Source organism: Coregonus lavaretus (assembly GCF_964263955.1).
Source record: "Coregonus lavaretus genome assembly, contig: HAP1_SCAFFOLD_507, whole genome shotgun sequence".
Taxonomy (NCBI): domain Eukaryota; kingdom Metazoa; phylum Chordata; class Actinopteri; order Salmoniformes; family Salmonidae; genus Coregonus; species Coregonus lavaretus.
In genome coordinates, this window is record NW_028160496.1 from 43894 (window position 1) to 66731 (window position 22838).

General features: G+C 45.6%; 2 pseudogenes across 2 annotated transcripts in view; both read right to left on the reverse strand.

Annotated features, from left to right (window-relative positions):
• Positions 1–11872, reverse strand: part of LOC311121748 (serine/threonine-protein phosphatase 6 regulatory ankyrin repeat subunit A-like) — a 43455-nt pseudogene extending 31583 nt beyond the window's left edge. The window contains exons 1-5 of the transcript in view: positions 11842–11872; positions 11739–11809; positions 11238–11438; positions 5716–5803; positions 5141–5292 (exon numbers count right to left, since the gene is read on the reverse strand). The product of the transcript in view is annotated as a serine/threonine-protein phosphatase 6 regulatory ankyrin repeat subunit A-like (transcript). The remainder of the gene's footprint in view (positions 1–5140; positions 5293–5715; positions 5804–11237; positions 11439–11738; positions 11810–11841) is intronic.
• Positions 1–22838, reverse strand: part of LOC311121744 (2-hydroxyacyl-CoA lyase 1-like) — a 73058-nt pseudogene that overhangs the window by 35663 nt on the left and 14557 nt on the right. The window lies entirely within an intron of this gene.

Consider the following 22838-nt stretch of genomic DNA (forward strand, 5'->3'; position numbering starts at 1 on the left):
CCTGATGTTTAGTTCATTTCATCCCGATCTCCTCTGCATTATTGTAGCCATCTGCTGCAGCCTGTCAACTATGCCTCTGCCTATCCCTGTTCTCTCCTCTCCGCACAGGCTACACAAACGCCCCACACCGCGTGGCTGCTGCCTCTCTAACCTGGTGGTCCCTGCACGCACCACACACCTCAGGCAGCCTCTGGAACTGCCGTTCTGCCGTTCTGCCGCCAACAAGGCTGACTTCATCCCAGCCTATGCCACCCTCCAGTCCCTCGACTTCCTGGCACTGACGGAAACATGGATTACCACTGAAAACACTGCTACTCCTACTGCCCTCTCCTCGTCTGACCATGTGTTCTCGCATACCCCGAGAGCATCTGGTCAGAGGGGTGGTGGCACAGGAATCCTCATCTCTCCCAAGTGGTCATTCTCAATTTTTCCCCTAACCCATCTGTCTATCTCCTCATTTGAATTCCACGCTGTCACAGTCACTAGCCCATTTAAGCTTAATATCCTTGTCATCTATCGCCCTCCAGGTTCCCTTGGAGAGTTCATCAATGAGCTTGACGCCTTGATAAGTTCCTTTCCTGAGGATGGCTCACCCTTCACAGTTTTGGGGGATTTCAACCTCCCCACGTCTACATTTGACTCATTTCTCTCTGCCTCCTTCTTTCCACTCCTCTCCTCTTTTGACCTCACCCTCTCACCATCCCCCCCCACTCACAAGGCAGGCAATACGCTTGACTTCATCTTTACTAGATGTTGCTCTTCTACTAATCTCACTGCAACTCCCCTCCATGTCTCCGACCACTACTTTGTATCCTTTTCTCTCTCGCTCTCCTCCAACACTACTCACTCTGCCCCTACACAGATGGTAACGCGCCGCCGCAACCTTCACTCTCTCTCTCCCACTACTCTCTCCTCTTCCATCCTATCATCTCTTCCCTCTGCTCAATCCTTCTCCCTCCAATCTCCTGATTCTGCCTCCTCAACCCTCCTCTCCTCCCTTTCTGCATCCTTTGACTCCCTGTGTCCCCTATCCTCCCGGCCGGCTCGGTCCTCCCCTCCAGCTCTGTGGCTTGATGACTCATTGCGAGCTCACAGAACAGAGCTCCGGGCAGCTGAGCGGAAATGGAAGAAAACTAGACTCCCTGCCGACCTGGCATCTTTTCACTCCCTCCTCTCTACATTTTCTTCATCTGTTTCTGCTGCTAAGGCCACTTTCTACCACTCTAAATTCCAAGCATCTGCCTCTAACCCTAGGAAGCTCTTTGCCACATTTTCCTCCCTCCTGAATCCTCCCCCCCCCCCCCCCCTCCTCTCTCTCTGTGGATGACTTTGTCAACCACTTTGAAAAAAAGGTTGACGACATCCGATCCTCGTTTGTTAAGTCTAATGACACTGCTGGTCCTGCTCACACTGCCCTACCCTATGCTTTGACTTCTTTCTCCCCTCTCTCTCCAGATAAAATCTTGCGACTAGTGACTGCAGGCCGCCCAACAACCTGCCCGCTTGACCCCATCCCCTCCTCTCTTCTCCAGACCATCTCCGGTGACCTTCTCCCCTACCTCACCTCGCTGATCAACTCATCCTTGACCGCTGGCCATGTCCCTTCCGTCTTCAAGAGAGCGAGAGTTGCACCCCTTCTCAAAAAACCAACACTCGATCCCACTGATGTCAACAACTACAGACCAGTATCCCTTCTTTCTTTTCTTTCCAAAACTATTGAGCGTGCCGTCTTTAGCCAACTCTCTTGCTATCTCTCTCAGAATGACCTTCTTGATCCAAACCAGTCAGGTTTCAGGACTGGTCATTCAACTGAGACTGCTCTTCTCTGTGTCACGGAGGCTCTCCGCACTGCTAAAGCTAACTCTCTCTCCTCTGCTCTTGTCCTTCTAGACCTGTCTGCTGCCTTTGATACAGTGAACCATCAGATCCTCCTCTCCACCCTCTCCGAGCTGGGCATCTCCGGCGCGGCTCACTCCTGGATTGCGTCCTACCTGACCGGTCGCTCCTACCAAGTGGCGTGGCGAGAAGCTGTCTCCGCACCACGTGCTCTCACCACTGGTGTCCCCCAGGGCTCAGTTCTAGGCCCTCTCCTTTTCTCCCTATACACCAAGTCACTTGGCTCTGTCATATCCTCACATGGCCTCTCCTATCATTGCTACGCTGACGATACACAACTAATCTTCTCCTTTCCCCCTTCTGATAACCAGGTGGCGAATCGCATCTCTGCATGTCTGGCCGACATACAGTGGGGAAAAAAAGTATTTAGTCAGCCACCAATTGTGCAAGTTCTCCCACTTAAAAAGATGAGAGAGGCCTGTAATTTTCATCATAGGTACACGTCAACTATGACAGACAAAATGAGGAAAAAAAATCCAGAAAATCACATTGTAGTATTTTTAATGAATTTATTTGCAAATTATGGTGGAAAATAAGTATTTGGTCAATAACAAAAGTTTCTCAATACTTTGTTATATACCCTTTGTTGGCAATGACACAGGTCAAACGTTTTCTGTAAGTCTTCACAAGGTTTTCACACACTGTTGCTGGTATTTTGGCCCATTCCTCCATGCAGATCTCCTCTAGAGCAGTGATGTTTTGGGGCTGTCGCTGGGCAACACGGACTTTCAACTCCCTCCAAAGATTTTCTATGGGGTTGAGATCTGGAGACTCCAGGACCTTGAAATGCTTCTTACGAAGCCACTCCTTCGTTGCCCGGGCGGTGTGTTTGGGATCATTGTCATGCTGAAAGACCCAGCCACGTTTCATCTTCAATGCCCTTGCTGATGGAAGGAGGTTTTCACTCAAAATCTCACGATACATGGCCCCATTCATTCTTTCCTTTACACGAATCAGTCGTCCTGGTCCCTTTGCAGAAAAACAGCCCCAAAGTATGATGTTTTCACTCCCATGCTTCACAGTAGGTATGGTGTTCTTTGGATGCAACTCAGCATTCTTTGTCCTCCAAACACGACGAGTTGAGTTTTTACCAAAAAGTTCTATTTTGGTTTCATCTGACCATATGACATTCTCCCAATCCTCTTCTGGATGCACTCTAGCAAACTTCAGACGGGCCTGGACATGTACTGGCTTAAGCAGGGGGACACGTCTAGCACTGCAGGATTTGAATCCCTGGCGGCGTAGTGTGTTACTGATGGTAGGCTTTGTTACTTTGGTCCCAGCTCTCTGCAGGTCATTCACTAGGTCCCCCCGTGTGGTTCTGGGATTTTTGCTCACCGTTCTTGTGATCATTTTGACCCCACGGGGTGAGATCTTGCGTGGAGCCCCAGATCGAGGGAGATTATCAGTGGTCTTGTATGTCTTCCATTTCCTAATAATTGCTCCCACAGTTGATTTCTTCAAACCAAGCTGCTTACCTATTGCAGATTCAGTCTTCCCAGCCTGGTGCAGGTCTACAATTTTGTTTCTGGTGTCCTTTGACAGCTCTTTGGTCTTGGCCATAGTGGAGTTTGGAGTGTGACTGTTTGAGGTTGTGGACAGGTGTCTTTTATACTGATAACAAGTTCAAACGGGTGCCATTAATACAGGTAACGAGTGGAGGACAGAGGAGCCTCTTAAAGAAGAAGTTACAGGTCTGTGAGAGCCAGAAATCTTGCTTGTTTGTAGGTGACCAAATACTTATTTTCCACCATAATTTGCAAATAAATTCATTAAAGCTCCTACAATGTGATTTTCTGGATTTTCTTTTCTCAATTTGTCTGTCATAGTTGACGTGTACCTATGATGAAAATTACAGGCCTCTCTCATCTTTTTAAGTGGGAGAACTTGCACAATTGGTGGCTGACTAAATACTTTTTTTCGCCACTGTATCAGTATGGATGACGGATCACCACCTCAAGCTGAACCCTGGCAAGACGGAGCTGCTCTTCCTCCCGGGGAAGGACTGCCCGTTCCATGATCTCGCATTCACGGTTGACAACTCCGTTGTGTCCTCCTCCCAGAGTGCGAAGAGCCTTGGCGTGACCCTGGACAACACCCTGTCGTTCTCCGCCAACATCAAGGCGGTGACCCGATCCTGCAGGTTCATGCTCTACAACATTCGGAGAGTACGACCCTGCCTTACACAGGAAGCGGCACAGGTCCTAATCCAGGCACTTGTCATCTCCCGTCTGGATTACTGCAACTCGCTGTTGGCTGGGCTCCCTGCCTGTGCCATTAAACCCCTACAACTCATCCAGAATGCCGCAGCCCGTCTGGTGTTCAACCTTCCCAAGTTCTCTCACGTCACCCCCCTCCTCCGCACACTCCACTGGCTTCCAGTTGAAGCTCGCATCCGTTACAAGACCATGGTGCTTGCCTATGGAGCAGTGAGGGGAACGGCACCTCCGTACCTTCAGGCTCTGATCAGTCCTTACACCCAGGCGAGGGCATTGCGTTCATCCACCTCTGGCCTGCTGGCTCCCCTTCCTCTGCGGAAGCATAGTTCCCGCTCAGCCCAGTCAAAGCTGTTCGCTGCTCTGGCACCCCAATGGTGGAACAAGCTCCCTCACGACGCCAGGACAGCGGAGTCACTCACCACCTTCCGGAGACATTTGAAACCCCACCTCTTTAAGGAACACCTGGGATAGGATAAAGTAATCCTTCTACCCCCCCCCCCCCCCCAAAAAAAAAAAAAAAAAAAAAAGTATAATTGTAAAGTGGTTATCCCACTGGCTATAGGGTGTTTGTAGTCGCTCTGGATAAGAGCGTCTGCTAAATGACTAAAATGTAAATGTAAATTACTTGGTTCTGAAAACCCCCTGGTCCAACCTCTCTCTCTTCATTACTTGGTTATGAAAACCCCCTGGTCCAACCTCTCTCTCTTCATTACTTGGTTATGAAAACCCCCTGGTCCAACCTCTCTCTCTTCATTACCTGGTTATGAAAACCCCCTGGTCCAACCTCTCTCTCTTCATTACTTGGTTCTGAAAACCCCCTGGTCCAACCTCTCTCTCTTCATTACTTGGTTATGAAAACCCCCTGGTCCAACCTCTCTCTCTTCATTACTTGGTTATGAAAACCCCCTGGTCCAACCTCTCTCTCTTCATTACTTGGTTATGAAAACCCCCTGGTCCAAATCACTGGCTCTAACCTCTCTCTCTTCATTACTATTATGAAAACCCCCTACACATTTGAATGCGTGTTGACTCACATCCACACCAAGGTCCAGGAGGTACTTGACCACACTGATCATTCCACTGGAGGCTGCAGAGTGGAGAGGGGTGTAGGCCTTCTTGTTTTTACAGGACACCTCTGATCCATGAGAGGCCAGCAGTTTCACCACCTCAATGTGCCCTATGGTAGAGAGAGAGGGGGAGGGATAAATAGAGAGAGAGAGAGAGAGAGAGAGAGAGAGAGAGAGAGAGAGAGAGAGAGAGAGAGAGAGAGAGAGAGAGAGAGAGAGAGAGAGAGAGAGAGAGGGGAGGGAGATAGTAAGGGGGTTAAGAGAGAAACAGAGATACAAACACAGAGAGATAGGCAGAGAGAGGGAGAGATAGATTAGTTTACAGTGGTACACAGCACCATAAGCAACACCTACATCATGTTAGTACAACTGAAAACATCTAATCAACCTACTTAGTACATGATTCTGACATAATAACACACTAGACGTGGCTCATACAGCTGAGCTGTGAGACTAACACAGTCCATTCATTCATTCATTCATTGGTATAAAGGACATTAGTCAGAATGTAAATGATGTGGTAAACTCATCACCCATGTAAGCAGCCCAGTGGATTGCTCGGCGATCCTTCTTGTCAAAGGCATTAATGTTGGCTCCTCTGGAGAGAAGCAGCCTCACCATCTAACAGGGAGAGGAGAGAGAAACAAAACACAGGTTGAGGAAAACTAAACAGCAAAATCCGCTAAATCTGGCTTCAAAGCCTTCCCTTTAAAATTATATATTTTGTATTCACAATGAATGAAAGATAACATGTAAAGACATGGTACATTTCTCCCCTTTTAGTCCCCCTTTGACCTCCCCCTCCCCCCAGAATGCCTCCAAACACATTTAAAAAGAAAGGGAAAGTAATTGAGTTACATGTCAGAAAACAAAACAAAAGTATACAACAACGTTACTTCAAGCAAAAATGTAATAGCCTAACAATTTCAGGTGATTAAGTGATTTTATAGGCCTATATAGCAGTAATCTCAAGGTGGGGCCAAGAGTACTAATCTGGAGGAAGTGTTTGGAGCTGTTCAAAATAGGATATCATCGGGTCCCAGGAGGAATAAAATGAGTTGGTTGACCCTCGAATGGTAACTTCATTTTTTCTCATTTTAGGAACAGCTTCAGATCTTTGAGCCAAAGAGAGGCTAAGGGAGGATTGATAGATTTCCAATCCAATAAAATCCTTCTGCGGGCTAACATGGAGGCAAAGGCAATGGCATCTAGCTGTCTATTGGTCAGAGAAGGATTGTTGTTTGGTACTCCAAAAATAGCAATTTCTGCACTAGGCTGCAACTTTATATCAAATGCTTCAGAAAGGGTTTTAAATAGTGGACAAATAATCTGCCAGACGGGGACAGGACCAGAACATGTGGGTCAAGTCCGCCAAGGAGCTTTTACACCTGTCACATGTACCATCAATATTTGGGTAGAATTTGGACAATCTGGCCTTACTGAAATGGATACGGTAAAGTACCTTAAACTGTATAAGGCTGAGCCGGGCACAAGAGGAGCTTCCATTTACCCTCAGTAAGGCATTTCACACTCAGATCGGATTTTATTAAAAGCCTCCTCTGAACAAACTCAAGCATACAACTAGGGCTGTGATGGTCATGGAACTTCAGGTGTCGGTGATTGGCGTGTCTTATGTACGTGGTCATCGACAAAACTGACAGCTGACAGGGGGGCGGGACGGACATTAGCAAAGGAAAACATTAGCGCGTTTAGGCCAGTCTTGCTCTCAAGTCTGGGGAAGCTAATTTTCTCCATGAAAAATATCAAGCATTCCATGCATCATCACATTTGCAAACTTATTTAAAAAAAAAAAAATTGTTCACCTTTATTTAACCAGGTAAGCCAGTTGAGAACAAGTTCTCATTTACAACTGCGACCTGGCCAAGATAAAGCAAAGCAGTGCGATAAAAACAACACAGAGTTACATTTGGGGTAAAAAAACATAAAGTCAAAAATACAACAGAAAATATATATACAGTGTGTGCAAATGTAGCAAGTTATGGAGGTAAGGCAATAAATAGGCTATAGTGCAAAATAATTACAATAGTATTAACACTGGAATGCTAGATGTGCAAGAGATTATGTGCAAATAGAGATACCGGGGTGCAAAAGAGCAAAATAAATAACAATATAGGGATGAGGTAGTTGGGTGGGCTAATTTCAGATGGGCTGTGTACAGGTGCAGTGATCGGTAAGGTGCTCTGACAACTGATGCTTAAAGTTAGTGAGGGAGATAAGAGTCTCCAGCTTCAGAGATTTTTGCAATTCGTTCCAGTCATTGGCAGCAGAGAACTGGAAGGAATGGCGGCCAAAGGAGGTGTTGGCTTTGGGAATGACCAGTGAGATATACCTGCTGGAGCGCAGACTACGGGTGGGTGCTGCTATGGTGACCAATGAGCTAAGATAAGGCGGGGATTTGCCTAGCAGTGATTTATAGATGGCCTGGAGCCAGTGGGTTTGACGACGAACATGTAGTGAGGACCAGCCAACAAGAGCGTACAGGTCACAGTGGTGGGTAGTGTATGGGGCTTTGGAGACAAAACGGATGGCACTGTGATAGACTACATCCAGTTTGCTGAGTAGAGTGTTGGAGGCTATTTTGTAAATGACATCGCCGAAGTCAAGGATCGGTAGGATAGTCAGTTTTACGAGGGCATGTTTGGCAGCATGAGTGAAGGAGGCTTTGTTTGCGAAATAGGAAGCCGATTCTAGATTTAACTTTGGATTGGAGATTCTTTATGTGAGTCTGGAAGGAGAGTTTACAGTCTAAACAGACACCTAGGTATTTGTAGTTGTCCACATACTCTAGGTCATACCCGTCGAGAGTGGTGATTCTAGTCGGGTGGGCGGGTGCCAGCAGCGTTCGATTGAAAAGCATACATTTAGTTTTACTAGTGTTTAAGAGCAGTTGGAGGCTACTGAAGGAGTGTTGTATGGCATTGAAGCTCGTTTGGAGGTTTGTTAACACAGTGTCCAATGAAGGGCCAGATGTATACAAAATGGTGTCGTCTGCGTAGAGGTGGATCTGAGAGTCACCAGCAGCAAGAGCGACATCATTGATATACACGGAGAAAAGTGTCGGCCCAAGAATTGAACCCTGTGGCACCCCCATAGAGACTGCCATAGGTCCAGACAACAGGCCCTCCGATTTGACACACTGAACTCTATCTGAGAAGTAGTTGGTGAACCAGGCGAGGCAGTCATTTGAGAAACCAAGGCTATTTAGTCTGCCAATAAGAATGCGGTGGTTGACAGAGTCGAAAGCCTTGGCCAGGTCGATGAAGACGGCTGCACAGTACTGTCTATTATCAATTGCGGTTATAATATCGTTTAGGACCTTGAGCGTGGCTGAAGTGCACCCATGACCAGCTCGGAACTTATGTAAAATAGCTGACTATTCCTAATGTGATTAGTAAATTGGATAGTCATAATTTAGGCTAATAATATAACTCAATCACAGGCTGTTCAATGCAGCGGGTGGTGGAGTAGGTTTCTTTTCACTGGAAAAATGTGGCCTTTTATTATTTTAAAATCACGCAATTCTACTACACTTTATATGACTAGAGAGATTAGCAGAATCTTTTTCAACACGACTTTCAAGTGGCACTGACCCAGTGATAAAGACAGTGAATATGCACACTCACCGGGGATATAGCCGATGCCAATAATACTGTTCCCTCAATTAAGTTGAGGATTTTGATCATTAAAAAGACATTAGTATTTTCATCTTCTTCTCTTTGAAGCAATAAGCCAATTGCTTTCCAAACTGTTTTCCCTCCATTGTATTTTGAAAAATTGCGATATGCCTGGTTGAGCCTCTCTTTCACTGACATTCACAACTCAACAGTCATCTATTTGGAAGCCTATTCGCCGCACCCGCTGCCTTCCGACAGGCTACGCGATTTAAAACAATCCAGAAGAAGCTAATGATCATGCTTTCTGGTATAGTATACACACGTAACATGTAGGATTCCCAGAATATGTTCTATATTCTCATTATTAACTCATTATAATCAGTGGTTTAATTAGAGTATGATTGGCTAAATAAAACAATGGGCCTATGGTAATGCAACATTAAGTGATTCAAGGAAACTAGCCTATTTTGTTTGTTTATTTGCTCGGGCATCTGAATTACAATTATTCATGAACAATAATTTTGCATAGCTTATTCTTTTAACATTGAATAGCCTATAAATGGTTATTACAGCTTAGTTATTAAAACTTAATTTCTCACAAGAATGAGGTTGTGAATTGGGAGGTTCAGCTCGGTCTGGGCCTTACTAGGTCCCTCTTTTAAATCGCCAGCTCTGCTAAAAAGTGCCCACCAGAGTTCTACATAGGCCTAGAACACGGCCTGTGCTCTGGCTTCACATTGATGGTGACAGCGAGATGGAGATTGTGGCCAAAGCAATTTAGCCAAGGCCAGTTCAGTTGCCTCACTTCAGCCACAATGTTGGCCCTGTTGTCTGTGGCGATACAGGACATTAGATTTTCGTCAAGGGCCCAGTCAAGGAATTCCGGAATGTAGGTTGTTTCCAAACAGTTGGATTTCAGTGTCCAGTCTTTCGTCAGATAGTGCACTGTTAGGTTCATGTAAGGAGTCATATTTACACTTGACCACATGTCCATATTCAGTGCAAAAATAAACAAATCTACGTCCTTTAGCTCTGCCTTGTCACGGTGCTGTGTATGGGTGTGGTGTAGAATCAGGCGCAGGCAGCAGAGGGTAAGTCCAACAAGACTTTACTGAGCACGAAAATTAATCCAAAACAGCCCGGAGGCAAAAGACGCACACAGGCGTAAAATACAAGCGCACACACAGGTGCGTAAATCTCTCCTCACAAAACGAGGAGGAAGCTCAGGAAAAATAGCGTACCGACACGGGTAGCGCAACCACGACACGAACAATCACACACAACACAAACCTAACAACAAGGAAACTAAATAGGGTGCTAAATGAGACCTAACACAAAACAGGTGTGACTAACAGACAAAACCAAACAAACAAGAAACATCGAGCGGTGGCAGCTAGAACTCCGGAGACGACGACCGGCGAAACCTGCCCGAACAAGGAGGAGGAGCCGCCTCGGCCGAAACCGTGACATGCCTGAACCTCCCCCTTCACCTTGTTGAACAAGGTAGGGACCGCTGTTTGAGACAAATACTTTCTCCCCGGTAACTCGTATAGTCTGTCAAATTTCCAGAGCATTTATTTGAAGGCGGGTTTCTCCACCGTTCGTAAAGGCACCATTCCTATGACTAAATAACGAGTTCCAGTGTCTGGCAGTGCTCGCCACTTATCGGTGTCCCGTTTGTGGTGCTGGAATTCTTAGTAGGTAGCCTATGGGTTTTGCGCATATTCTGCAAACAGGCTGGCCAAGTCATCTGGTTCTCCATCGTCGTTAGGTGTGAAACTGAAATGTGCCCAAACAGGTTGTTATGTTTTTTTTTTTGCTATGAGAGCCATCTTTTTCACCTCACTCCTCTGATCTACTGTAACAATGAAAAAGGTCAGAGGTGAAGGTCAGAGGTCAGAGGCTACCCACCCACCCCCAGCCTGTAGGCTATAGATCTAGAGGTACTATAGTTACCCCCGGTCCCCACTTTTCACCTCATCCCCCCCCCCCCCCCCCCCCTCTTCAATTAACCTGAATTGACCTTCAAAGATTCTCTCCTATTCGCGCATAGAGCAGATTTGGTGATTGCGGTGCATCAAAAGATAGTCCATCTATTAAACTGTCTATATCTCCTCCAACTAAGTCAGCAAAACAATACCATATAATCAATAGTTAACACTCCCGCTATGGATAAAGTATATCTACATTAAAATAAAGGTGATAAAACATTTTATGGAGAGAAAATCATACTTCTTTTTGGTTTTGACGGTAATTTTATTTTCATGGTGTTCTTCATCCAAAACCGTCAATGTCACGGTTGTCACAGCCCTACATTCAACCATTGTAAGTAATCGGATGCACAGTAAGCTCAACATGGGGATAGGACAGGTATAAAGTGTAGACTACAGTGTGTAATCATGTCCATGCTAATTGCTAACCTCCTGGTGTCCACTGAAGGCTGCATGGTGCAGCGCCGTGCGCCCGGCCCGGTCTGACACGTTCACGTTGCTGAGGAGAGGGACCAGGGCCTCGGCACAGCGGACTGCCTTATTGGCCGCAGCGATGTGGAGCGGCGTTTGCCAGTTCTTGTCCCTGGCGTTCACATCAGCAGAGTGTTTCAATAACACCTGGACAGCCTCCTACAGGAACACAGTTCAAATAATAATAATAATATGCCATTAACAGACGCTTTTATCCAAAGCGACTTACAGTCGTGCGTGCATACATTTTTGTGTATGGGTGGTCCCGGGGATCGAACCCACTACCTTGGCGTTACAAGCGCCGTGCTCTACCAGCTGAGCTACAGAGGACCACAGTCCAAAGTTGAACAAATCATGTTCAACTTTGTTTAAAGTGCATTTAAAAATCACAACACACTTAACAGTCAAACACATATGCACAGGAGTGTGTGTGAGGGCTGACAGTATCAGTACACGTACCTCACTGCAGGAAGCCAAGGCCCGGTGCAGAGGAGTGAGCCACTTGTTGTCTTTGGCATTTACTCTGGCTCCTGGGACACAGACAGAAAAACAGGTGACAGACCGACAGGGGGACAGACCGACAGGGGACACATTCAGTGCCTAACAACACACTATACAATACAAGTAAAATGATATACAACATAATTCTGACAAAATAAATGACATACCTGTACACGAAGAGACAACACACAATAGCTTAGCCCTTGGTGCAGCCACAGCTCTCGGGCACCTGCGTGAGCACATAGAAACTCACTGTCTAATCAGAGACTTCAACACATTAGTTCCCACAATGAGTTCATCAACCTGCCCATCAACAATAAGCACTGGGACTACATAACAGAAGCCATAAAGTTGCATTTTTAAGTCACACATGCCCACTGGGCTAGTTTGTTCCCACCACAACACACCAGGATGATGTCTGAAGGAGCTAGAAAGTTCCCCTCTACCACTCCTGCCTCCCTCAACCGAGGTACAATATCTGCGCGCAGAGTAGTAGCCATGGACCCACTATCTAACATCCCCTTCAGCTCAACTTTATCCTGTACTAGCACAGTGGTGTAAAACAAACTGTCATTCTGAGTAATTCTCATTGTGTTCTGAAAAATGACTGTGTTGTTCTTGGGTACTGACTCACAAAAGTAAGAATAAACAGATTGGATATCATCATCAGTGGAGGAAAAATAAGAATGCCCCACATTGCCCTCCTCAGAACGGAGGCTTTCTAGTTTTCCTGAGACCTGCCAGTCTGTCCACATGCAGGGTTCTGTCGCTGCCCAGCCTCACTACAGTCAAAGCTCATGTGGCCCGGAGAAAAGCACTTGACGCACAGCTGGTGCATCTGACAGTGAGCTTTGGTCCAGTGATTAGTGCTTCCACAGTCAGCGCACTCATGCTGACATTTGTGGAACTGTTTACGGGGCCCTCTACATTTAACATGTTTAAGTCATTTAGCAGACGCATTTATCCAGAGCGACTTACAGTTAGTGCATACGTTATTTTTATTTTTTCATACCCCCCGTGGGAATCAAACCCACAACCCTGGCGTTGCAAACACCATGCACTACGAACTGAGCCGGCCATTCCCGCCACTACCCTAGGCGACGCTGGTCCAATTGTGCGCCGCCCCATGGGTCTCCCGGTCGCGGCCGGCTACGACAGAGCCTGGATTCAAACCAGGATCTCTAGTGGCACAGCTAGCACTGCGATGTAGTGCCTTAGACCACTGTGCCACTCACAGACTGAGTATTGCTGAGTATTGCTGACCAGAGCCTTCTCTAACAAAGTCAAAATTTTATTTAATGTCCCACCCTCAGATACAGATGATGCCTGGTCTGGTTCACGGCCACATTGAGAAAAAGATGACACATTAGGTCTTTTCACAGGACCCACTCCCTCCTGAGGGCAGTCAAAAACAGCAGCAACCTGCTGTGAAAGTTGTGTTCTACATGCTTTACGTTCCCTTAACAGTTCATCCAACCGATCCTGTACCTCACTGGCTGTCCAGTCACGAATGGGTTTGCTCTTGAACACTTGGGCCAACTCTTTATCAGGACAGTTGCGTACAAACATGACTGCCAACTCTAAGCACTGATTGGGTAAGGTCCTGTCCTCACTCACAAGGTACTTTTGGCTGCCTCTGCAGCTTTGTTAAGCCTAATCCAGAAATCTATTGGACCCTCATTAGCATATGGTTTGATTGAATAGAAATCAGCTAATGGCATACCTGAGCAGACAGTATCCCCAAAGTGTTGCTTGAAAACACTGAACACCGCCTTAACATCTGTGACAACAAGGTTGTTACGCTTACAGACTTTGGTCACATCACGTGCCCTCCCCATGAGCCTAGACATCACCTCCCCAACATTCCCAGACCCAGTGTAACCCCTCTTCTCTAGGTAGACTTCCATTAACTCCTCCCACTCCAGGACAGAGTACTTATCTGAGCCATCACCCCTAAAAAGAGGTGGAGCACTAACATCTGACTTCACAACCAGATTCAGCTTGGACGCATCAATAAAGGTTGACCCACACTGCTCAGGCAGGGGAAACTGCTGGGGTTGGTGAGGGGGACGGGCAGGAGAAAGACTTGAAACCCCAGGCTGCAGTAAACTCGCTCTGATAGATTCTCCTATCTCTGAACCAATCTGCTTAATAAGGTCACTAAGCTGACTCGGAGGCGTCCCATTATCACCGAGTACTGTGGATGATGGTACATCAAAAGACAGAGGTGGGATACCCTGGTCAGGTGGAACAAACATGTAGCATATTCATTAGATACAGGTATTCGTGCCTCCCAGTGCTTGCAAACTCAGGACTAGCAAACGCTCTACTCCCAGGAGCTGACTGTACAATTGGTGTAAATGGAAGGACACCCCTCCCTCTACCCACACTAAAATCCACAGCATAACACGTCTTATGGATTTGAGAATCTTCCATGGCTCAACAGAGCACTAAAATACAATGTAATTTAGTGCATTCAAATACCAAAAAAATGTAATGCAATAAACAAATTCATCCAAAACATACAAATAAGCACGAATACCTGTATCTAATGAATATGCTACATTCACTTTCACTGTTTACAGTATATATTCACTTACAGTAAGCCATCAACAAATTCACATGCGCAGGTCGTGCACCTCATCCACATGCACAGCTCCGGCGGTCGGCTTGAGCTGACCAGTCGGCAGGTCACGTAATTAGGACACTGCCACAACTGGAATGCTGATGGTTGGATAATTTTTATTCGACCTGCACACGAAGAGACAACACACAATATGTTAGCTCTTGGTGCAGCCACAGCTCTCGGGCACCTTGCTAGTTGAAGGTCAGGCAAAAATGAACAGGTGCTGCATGCACACATTCAGTGCCTAACAACACACTATACAATACAAGTAAAATGATATACAACATAATTCTGACAAAATAAATGACATACCTGTACACGAAGAGACAACACACAATAGCTTAGCCCTTGGTGCAGCCACAGCTCTCGGGCACCTGCGTGAGCACATAGAAACTCACTCAAACACTGACCCAAATACTCCCGAGTTACAATAGGTACCCTAATTAGCGAGCTCGGTGAAAGTTGTTAACATACATCTTTATATTGTCCACATTGTAACAAAACCTGTAGTTGCGTAACAGCACTTTGTGTAACTTTACCACAGTTTTATATCGACAAATTACGGCGCCAAGGACAACATACCTTGCTAGTTGAAGGTCAGGCAAAAGAGAACAATAAGAGGGTACATAAATACAGATAACCCGCGATGGACCAAACCAAAATATACACAACTTTTACAATTAGGTGTATTTGCAATATAGATACATAAAAATGTTTGTACACCAAAAAATAACATTAGCTATGCAGCTTTAATTAAATAAAGAAACCAAATTGAATTATTATTATTATTAATTCATTAACATCCCCTCTTGACCTGGCCTACTTGAACTGTCCTTGTGTGCAATTTGGTGCATAATCTAGGGGAACAACATCACACTACTACACATATAATTCAAGTCATACCTTTATTGTCATTCATGCTCTTATTTTTAACCTAGTAGTTTTGCAAAAGTGTAACCTGCGTCAATTCTAGGAAATATTGGAATAACGTGCTTAAGAGGAGCCCTGACACGCACAACAGGATAACACAACTACCACATTTTCAATTGACAATCATTGATTTAAATGGATGTGGTCAATAGATTTGTATAGGCATATATACTAATTTAATTTAACTTGTAAGCCAAGGTTGGATTAGTAGGTCTATGCAACATGCACCTGGATAACCGCGTCATGAATCGGAACGGGCTCCAACGTCCTCATATACACATTATGACAAAATAAAGATCTTAATATTTCACGAAATAAAGACATAGAAGAAAACAGGTTCTAGAAACTCAATTTCTCCATGGCAATAGAATGTAAACATGTAAATTGCGCCAAACATATCCAAATATCGCCTACAACTCAATTCTCAGCGCAGCATATTGGACGACTCCACAGGCATTGATCATTCGCGACTTTAAGTCATTCCTGTTATCTCTAGAGCATCCCGTATATTTATAGCGCTGCATTTCGTCCCCCTCTGACCATGGATAGGGTTGGGAGCATTCCTGAGTTCACTTATGGTCCCACTAAGGTAATCTTAGGAGATATTCCTTTTGGCATACTGTAAATGCCTGTGCATAATGTACCTAATAAAGCATAATTGTTTTAATTATCTTCAAAGGAATTCTGTAGAAGCAGCCTTTATTTTCAGACTCTGCAGGCCTGCTGGGAGGAAGCATATTACAATAAACAGGTAAGATTCATCCCACAAAAAAAGTAACCACAGAAAAAAAGAGATAGATTTAATCCCAAAACAAGAGTTTTATTTCAAGACAGTTTAGAGAAGATGGTCATAAGAGTTTTTAATATCACTTGCAAATTGTGAGACATGAGCAGTTGTGAAATGTTGCGAGAGGCCCTTCTGAAAGCACATTATATGGTCTTTAGTGGCACGGTCTCACACCTTACCTCATCTTGCAGAAGAAGTTCATGGTCCACTATCTGCTGCTCCAGAGTCGAGGCCAGGTCTCGCCCCATGTCACCATGGAGCACATGAGCGACTGGCTGGTGTCTCAGGGCAAAAAATCCCTTAGGGAGAGGTGAGTACCACGTCAGCTCTCACCTTCACTGCCATTCTCTGTCACCAGCAGCACTCCAGGAGGTGTGGGTAAAATAAACAACAGATAAATAGGAAGCCAGGAAAGTTGAAATGCTTTGTGTTTTATTTGAAGGGTGTGGAAGGAAACCCTGGAGGAGGGGAACGAACTCGCTCGGCTGGTAAGAGAATGAGAGTTAGAGACTTAGACTATCAGTCAGTGAGCTCCTTTATAGCCTTTCAACAACTAGTCAGTACAGCAGAATATATCTGTTGTGAAATTACACTAATGGGACTTCCTGTTTCCTACGGCAGACCTGGGAAGTAAACACCTGCCTAAAAATGATTGACATGGAGCACAAGGCTGTCTGCAAGCTCCGCCGCTCTATGCACACCACCTCTCCAGCTGGCGCTGACATGTGAGTTCCATGTATTGCCCTGCATACAGCTTGCTCCATTCATCTACACATCTGGAGCTATGCAGAAAATAACTAGGGCAGTGTTCTCTGTGTGAACATTGCACATCGTTTAGCTTTCTCTGCTGCTTTTTGTTGATTTCAGCGACCCCAAGGTCCACATCATCGTGGAGAGAGCTGTGAGGAGCATTCTGGACAAGCTGTCCAATAAGCCCTGTAGCAACCTGCTCAGCCCATCCCAGGTGGTGGTGGAGCTGGTGCCTAGGATCCTCCTGGCCCTGTGGCTTCAGCCAGAGGAAGGCCATTCAGATCACCCCATCCTCCTAAGCGGGATGGCTGTGAGTATGGTGGTGGCCGTAGGGGAGAAGCTCTCCAACACGTTGAAGGCCTCTTCTCCTCACACCCCTTTCTCCCGGGCTGCTGCTTTTGACTCTGTGAGGTCGATCCTCGGGAGAATCAGCCAGTCCTTCTCCCTGGATGACCTCAAGACCCCTTTTTTTATGAGCTCTGTCTGTGCCTTTGTGGAGGACGAGGTGAAAAGCTACTTCCAGCCTACTGCAGACACCCTGCGAGTTCCCCCTGTCCTAGTGGTGGCCTTCTCCGCCACACTACCAGCTGATATCCAAGCAGGTGAGTAGCACTCATAGAAAGCACTCTGACAGATGCCTTTTGTCATGACATCCTGGTGCCTTGTAGTAGTAGAGCCAATCAGGATTTTAATTGTCACCCCTAACACAGATGCAGACCAGGCTTCTTCCCACCTGGAGGTTGTGGAAATCCCCCATAACACAGAGGCAGACCCAGCTTCTTCCCACCCGGAGGTTGTGGACATCACCCCTAACACAGAGAAAGACCCGGCTTCTGCCCACCTGGAGGTTGAGGGATTCACCCCTAACACAGAGTTTGACCCAGCTTCTCCCCACCTAGATGTTGTTGACATCACCTGTAGCAGAGAGGAAGACCCGGCTTCTTCCCACATAGTGGTTTTGGACATCACCCCTAACACAGAGGCACACCTGGCTTCTTCCCACCTGGAGGTTGCTGACAAAACCCGTAGCACAGAGGCAGACCCGGTATCTTACCACCTGGAAGTTGAGGACATCACCCCTAACACAGAGGCACACCTGGCTTCTTCCCATCAGGAGCTTGTGGACATCACCCCAAACACAGAGGCAGACCCGGGTTCTTCCCACCTAGAGATTGCGGTCATCAACCCTAACAAAGAGATACACCTGGCTTCTTTCCACCTGGAGGTTGTGAACGTCACCCCTAACACAGAGGCTGAGACGGTTTCTACCCACCTGAAGTTTGTGGACATCACCCCTAACACAGAGTCAGACCCTGCTTCTTCCCACCGTATGGTTGTTGACATCACCCATAACTCAGAGGCAGACCCAGCATCTTCCCACCTGGAGGTTGTGGACATCACCCCTAACACAGAGGCAGACCCGGCTTCTTCTCACCTGGAGGTTGTGGACATCACCCCTAACAAAGAGGCACACCTTGCTTCTTCCCACCTGGAGGTTGTGGACATCACCCCTAACAAAGAGGCACACCTGGCTTCTTCCCACAAGGAGCTTGTGGACATCACCCCTAACACAGAGGCTGAGACGGCTTCTACCCACCTGAAGTTTGTGGTCATCACCCCTAACACAGAGTTAGACCCGGCTTCTTCCTATCAGGAGGTTGTGGAAACCACCCCTAACACAGAGACAGACCCGGCTTCTTCCCACCTGGAGCTTGTGGACATCACCCCAAACACAGAGGCAGACCCGGCTTCTTCCCACCTAGAGATTGCGGACATCAATTCTAACAAAGAGGCACACCTGGCTTCTTCCCACCTGGAGCTTGTGGACATCACCCCTAACAAAGAGGCAGACCCGGCTTCTTCCCACCTGAAGGTTGTGGACATCAACCCTAACACAGAGGCAGATCCTGCTTCTTCCCACCTGGAGTTTGTGGACATCACCCCTAACACAGATGCAGACCCGGCTTCTTACCACCTAGAGGTTGTGGACATCACCCCAAACACAGAGGCAGATCCTGCTTCTTCCCACCTGGAGCTTGTGGACCTCACCCCTAACACAGATGCATACCCTGCTTCTTCACTCTTGGAGGTTGTGGACGTCACACCTGAAGAAAAGCCTCTCATGGTGGCCGTCTACGCCACTCTGCCATCTGACATCCAAGCAGGTGAGTAAGACTTATAGAAAGCACTCTGACAGGTGCCGTTCATCATGATAACATGTAAAGTGTTGGTCCCATGTTTCATGAGCTGAAATAAAAGATCCCATTCAACTGGCCAGTGTTTAGAACCTACGGTTTGCATTTATTTACATTCTGTCCCGCTTTTGTCCCTTTCCAGAGGATGATGCTGTGGTCACCCTGGACGTCACCCCACACGTCACCAAGGACGTGACCCTGGATGTTCCATCCAGGGCGAGGAAAGGGGCAGTCCAGCGTTTTTTTTGCAGGCTTTGGAGGGCAGTGTGCTGCTGCGCTTGCCACAAGGAAGAGGAGGAACAATATTAACTATTCATTAGACCAGAAACAGGATTGAACCATATACCATTAAATTCTTTGCATTATAGTTGCCTTCAATTCTGATTTTCTTCTGTTTAATTCTTAATTAATTTCAGAACATTTCTCTAAACTTTGTGGAGTAGGTTATATAAATAGGTGGGAAACATCCCAATCCCAATTTTAATGCTTTTAATAATTAACTTATTACATTTTTTTTAGATGTATTATTTGACAAAAAAGTGGAGGGCGCGACAAAAAAACTTTAATCATCATAGAAAACTCTTGCTCACTATTAAAAATGCATTGTTTTATTTAAGCAAGGTTAAAAGATTAACGTTTCGGCCTAGTCTATGACAATATGCAAGTTGTGTTTGCCCAGTTAAAGGGGGACCCAGACTCACCCTGGTTCTTGAGGGTTGCAGACACTGAATAATTATCATTTGAAATAAATGGCACTTTTCAAGTCTTGACTAAAAATCTTTAATGAATATGAATTTAAATACAATTGACTTGAGGATCAGAGCAGGCAGGCTGACTGGCTTGCCCTGAAGGCACTCTGCCTCTACCTCTGTGTGGTTAATCTCAGCCAAGAGGTTGTATGGGTTGTCTGTCTCTCTCTGGGTGTGAATCACTATCACTATGACCTCTCGCTCCGCCTGCCCGTTGGCCTGATTAGAAGGCTTCCCCTCTCATTCCTTGTTCACAGGAGCAGGGGTGATGGCATCCGGGGTAACCTCCTCCTCTCCTGTATCTAACCCATCTTTCTGGCTGTGAGTTCGACTGAGGTCACTCGTTCTCTCTCCCAGGGTGTTGGATAGTTTCTCCTCCTCTGTGTCTTGTGTATTTTCTACATTGTAGAATAATAGTGAAGACATCAAAACTATTAAATAACACATATGGCATCATGTAGTAACCCAAAATGTGTTACACATATCAAAATATATTTCAGATTTGAGATTCTTCAAAGTAGCCACCCTTTGCCTTGATCACAGCTTTGTACATACAGAATAATACGAAATGTTCTGAGACCAGGTTGCGCTTTCACCTCCCCCGGTAAGAGGGGAATAAGGCAACCTCAGAGTTACATTCAAGGATACTTTATTGACACACACGGATGAAATGGACATGGAAAGGTAGTGGAATGATAGTGGTCCTGTAATGGACAGATAACAGGGGTAATGAATATGCACAATATCTGATAGCACAAGTAGAGCAACAACGCTATTAACAAAGGAAGGGCTGTATTAATGGCATAATGCTACCTGCGGAGTATTACACAACACAGTAAAACACAGAGAGGCAACTTACAATAGGCAATGGTAGTAAATATAAAGAACAACAAGTAAGAATGATATACATGTTACAAACTCACTTTGTGCACGTACACTATCCCACGGTATATCTGTGCATTCAAATTGTCATCGATAAATGCAATTGTGTTCATTGTCTGTAGCTTATGCCTGCCCATACCATAACCCCACTGCCACCATGGAGCATTCACAACGTTGACATCAGCCAACAGCTCGCCCATACGCTGCTTTACAAGTGGTCTGAAGTCGTGAGGCCAGTTAGAAGTACTGCCAAATTCTCTAAAGCCGCCTTGGCTTATGGTTGAGAAATTAACATAAACATATCTGTTAACAGCTCTGGTGGACATTCCTGCAGTCCGTAAGCCAATTGCACGCTGCCTCAAAACTTGAAACATCTGTGCATTGTGTTGTGTGACAAAACTGCACATTTTAGAGTGGCATTTTATTATCCTCAGCACAAGGTGCACCTGTGTAATTATCATGCTGTTTAATCAGCTTCTTGATATGCCATATTTGTCAGGTGGATGGATTATCTTGGCAAAGGAGAAATGCTCGCTTACAGGGATGAAAACAAATGTGTGCACACAATTTGAGAAAAATAAGCTTTTTGTGCGAACAAAATATTTCACGCTTTTATTTCAGCTCATGAAACATGGGACCAACACTTTACATATTGCGTTAATATTTTTGTTCAGTGTAGTTATTAGGTTGGGAGAATGGGATCCTATCTGGGCTAGCTAAAGCCAACTTCATGGTTAGTAGTATGACAGAGAAAAAATAACAAGACAAATTTAAACATCACAAATCTGAGGGGGCAGGTGACCCTGTGCCCCCTTTGGGCATGACGTCTCTGCTATCAACCACATCATTCTGTCTCCGTGAATATTCAAAACAGACACATTCATTCAGGTCTGGTACAGTTCCTACCATATAGATCAGGGATGGACAATTCCTGTCCTTGGGGGCCGGAGTGGTGTCACACTTTTTCCGCACACTCTAGGAGCTCAGATGCAATAATTTAATAACCTAATAACCAAAGTTTCGACAGACAAGCTGTCTTCATCAGGGTATCCTGACGTTGGTTATTAAGTTATTAAATTATTGCATCTGAGCTCCTAGAGTGTGCGGCTCTCCTTTTCTTTTTCAAGTGTTCTACTCCGATAGCCAGCATCTCGCCTAAATAGGTGTGCGTTTCTTTCGCCTCCATATTAATCTGGTACTGGTCCTACCATATAGATCAGGCATGGACAATTCCAGTCCTTGGGGGTCGGAGTGGTGTCACACTTTTTCCCCATCCCTAGCAAACACAGCTGATTAAACTTATTGCATTCTAAACTGAAGCCCATGAGTACTTGATTATTAGAGTCAAACGTGTTAGCTGGGGCTGGGGAACAAGTGTAACACCAATCAGGTCCCGAGGACTGGAGTTGCCCATCCCTGATATAGATGCTCTGTTTGCACACATCGAGGGATGTGGTGACAGTGGAGACAAGGGAACACACATAAACAGCTTTGTCCTTTTAGAAGGTCGTCATAATCCTTACATAAATATGATGTGTATGCAAGAAATGCAGAGCCACTTCCAAAAACATATTGACAGAGTCTAGTATCTAGTAATCTAATCAATTAGTTTTCAACCCCTTTGTTATGGCAAGCCTAAATAATCTCAGGAGTAAAAATGTCACAAGTCACATAATCAGTTAGATGGACTCACTATGTGTGCAATAATAGTGATTTTAAAATGACTACATAATCTCTGTACCCCACACATACAATTATCTATAAGGTCCCTCAGTCCAGCAGTGAATTTGAAACATAGATTCAACCACAAAGACCAGGGAGGTTTTCCAATGCCTCGCAAAGTAGGGCACCTTTTGGTAGATGGGTACAATTAAAGCAGACATTGAATATTCCTTTGAGCATGGTGAAGGTATTAATTACGCTTTGGATGGTGTATTAATACACCCAGTCACTACAAAAATACAGGCGTCCTTCCTAACTCAGCTGCAGGAGAGGAAGGAAAACTATCAGGGATTTCACCATGAGGCCAATGGTGGCTTTAAAACAGTTAGAAAGTTTAATGGCTTTGATAGGAGAAAACTGAGGATGAATCATCAACATTGTAGTTACTCCACAATACTAACCTAATTGACAGAGTAT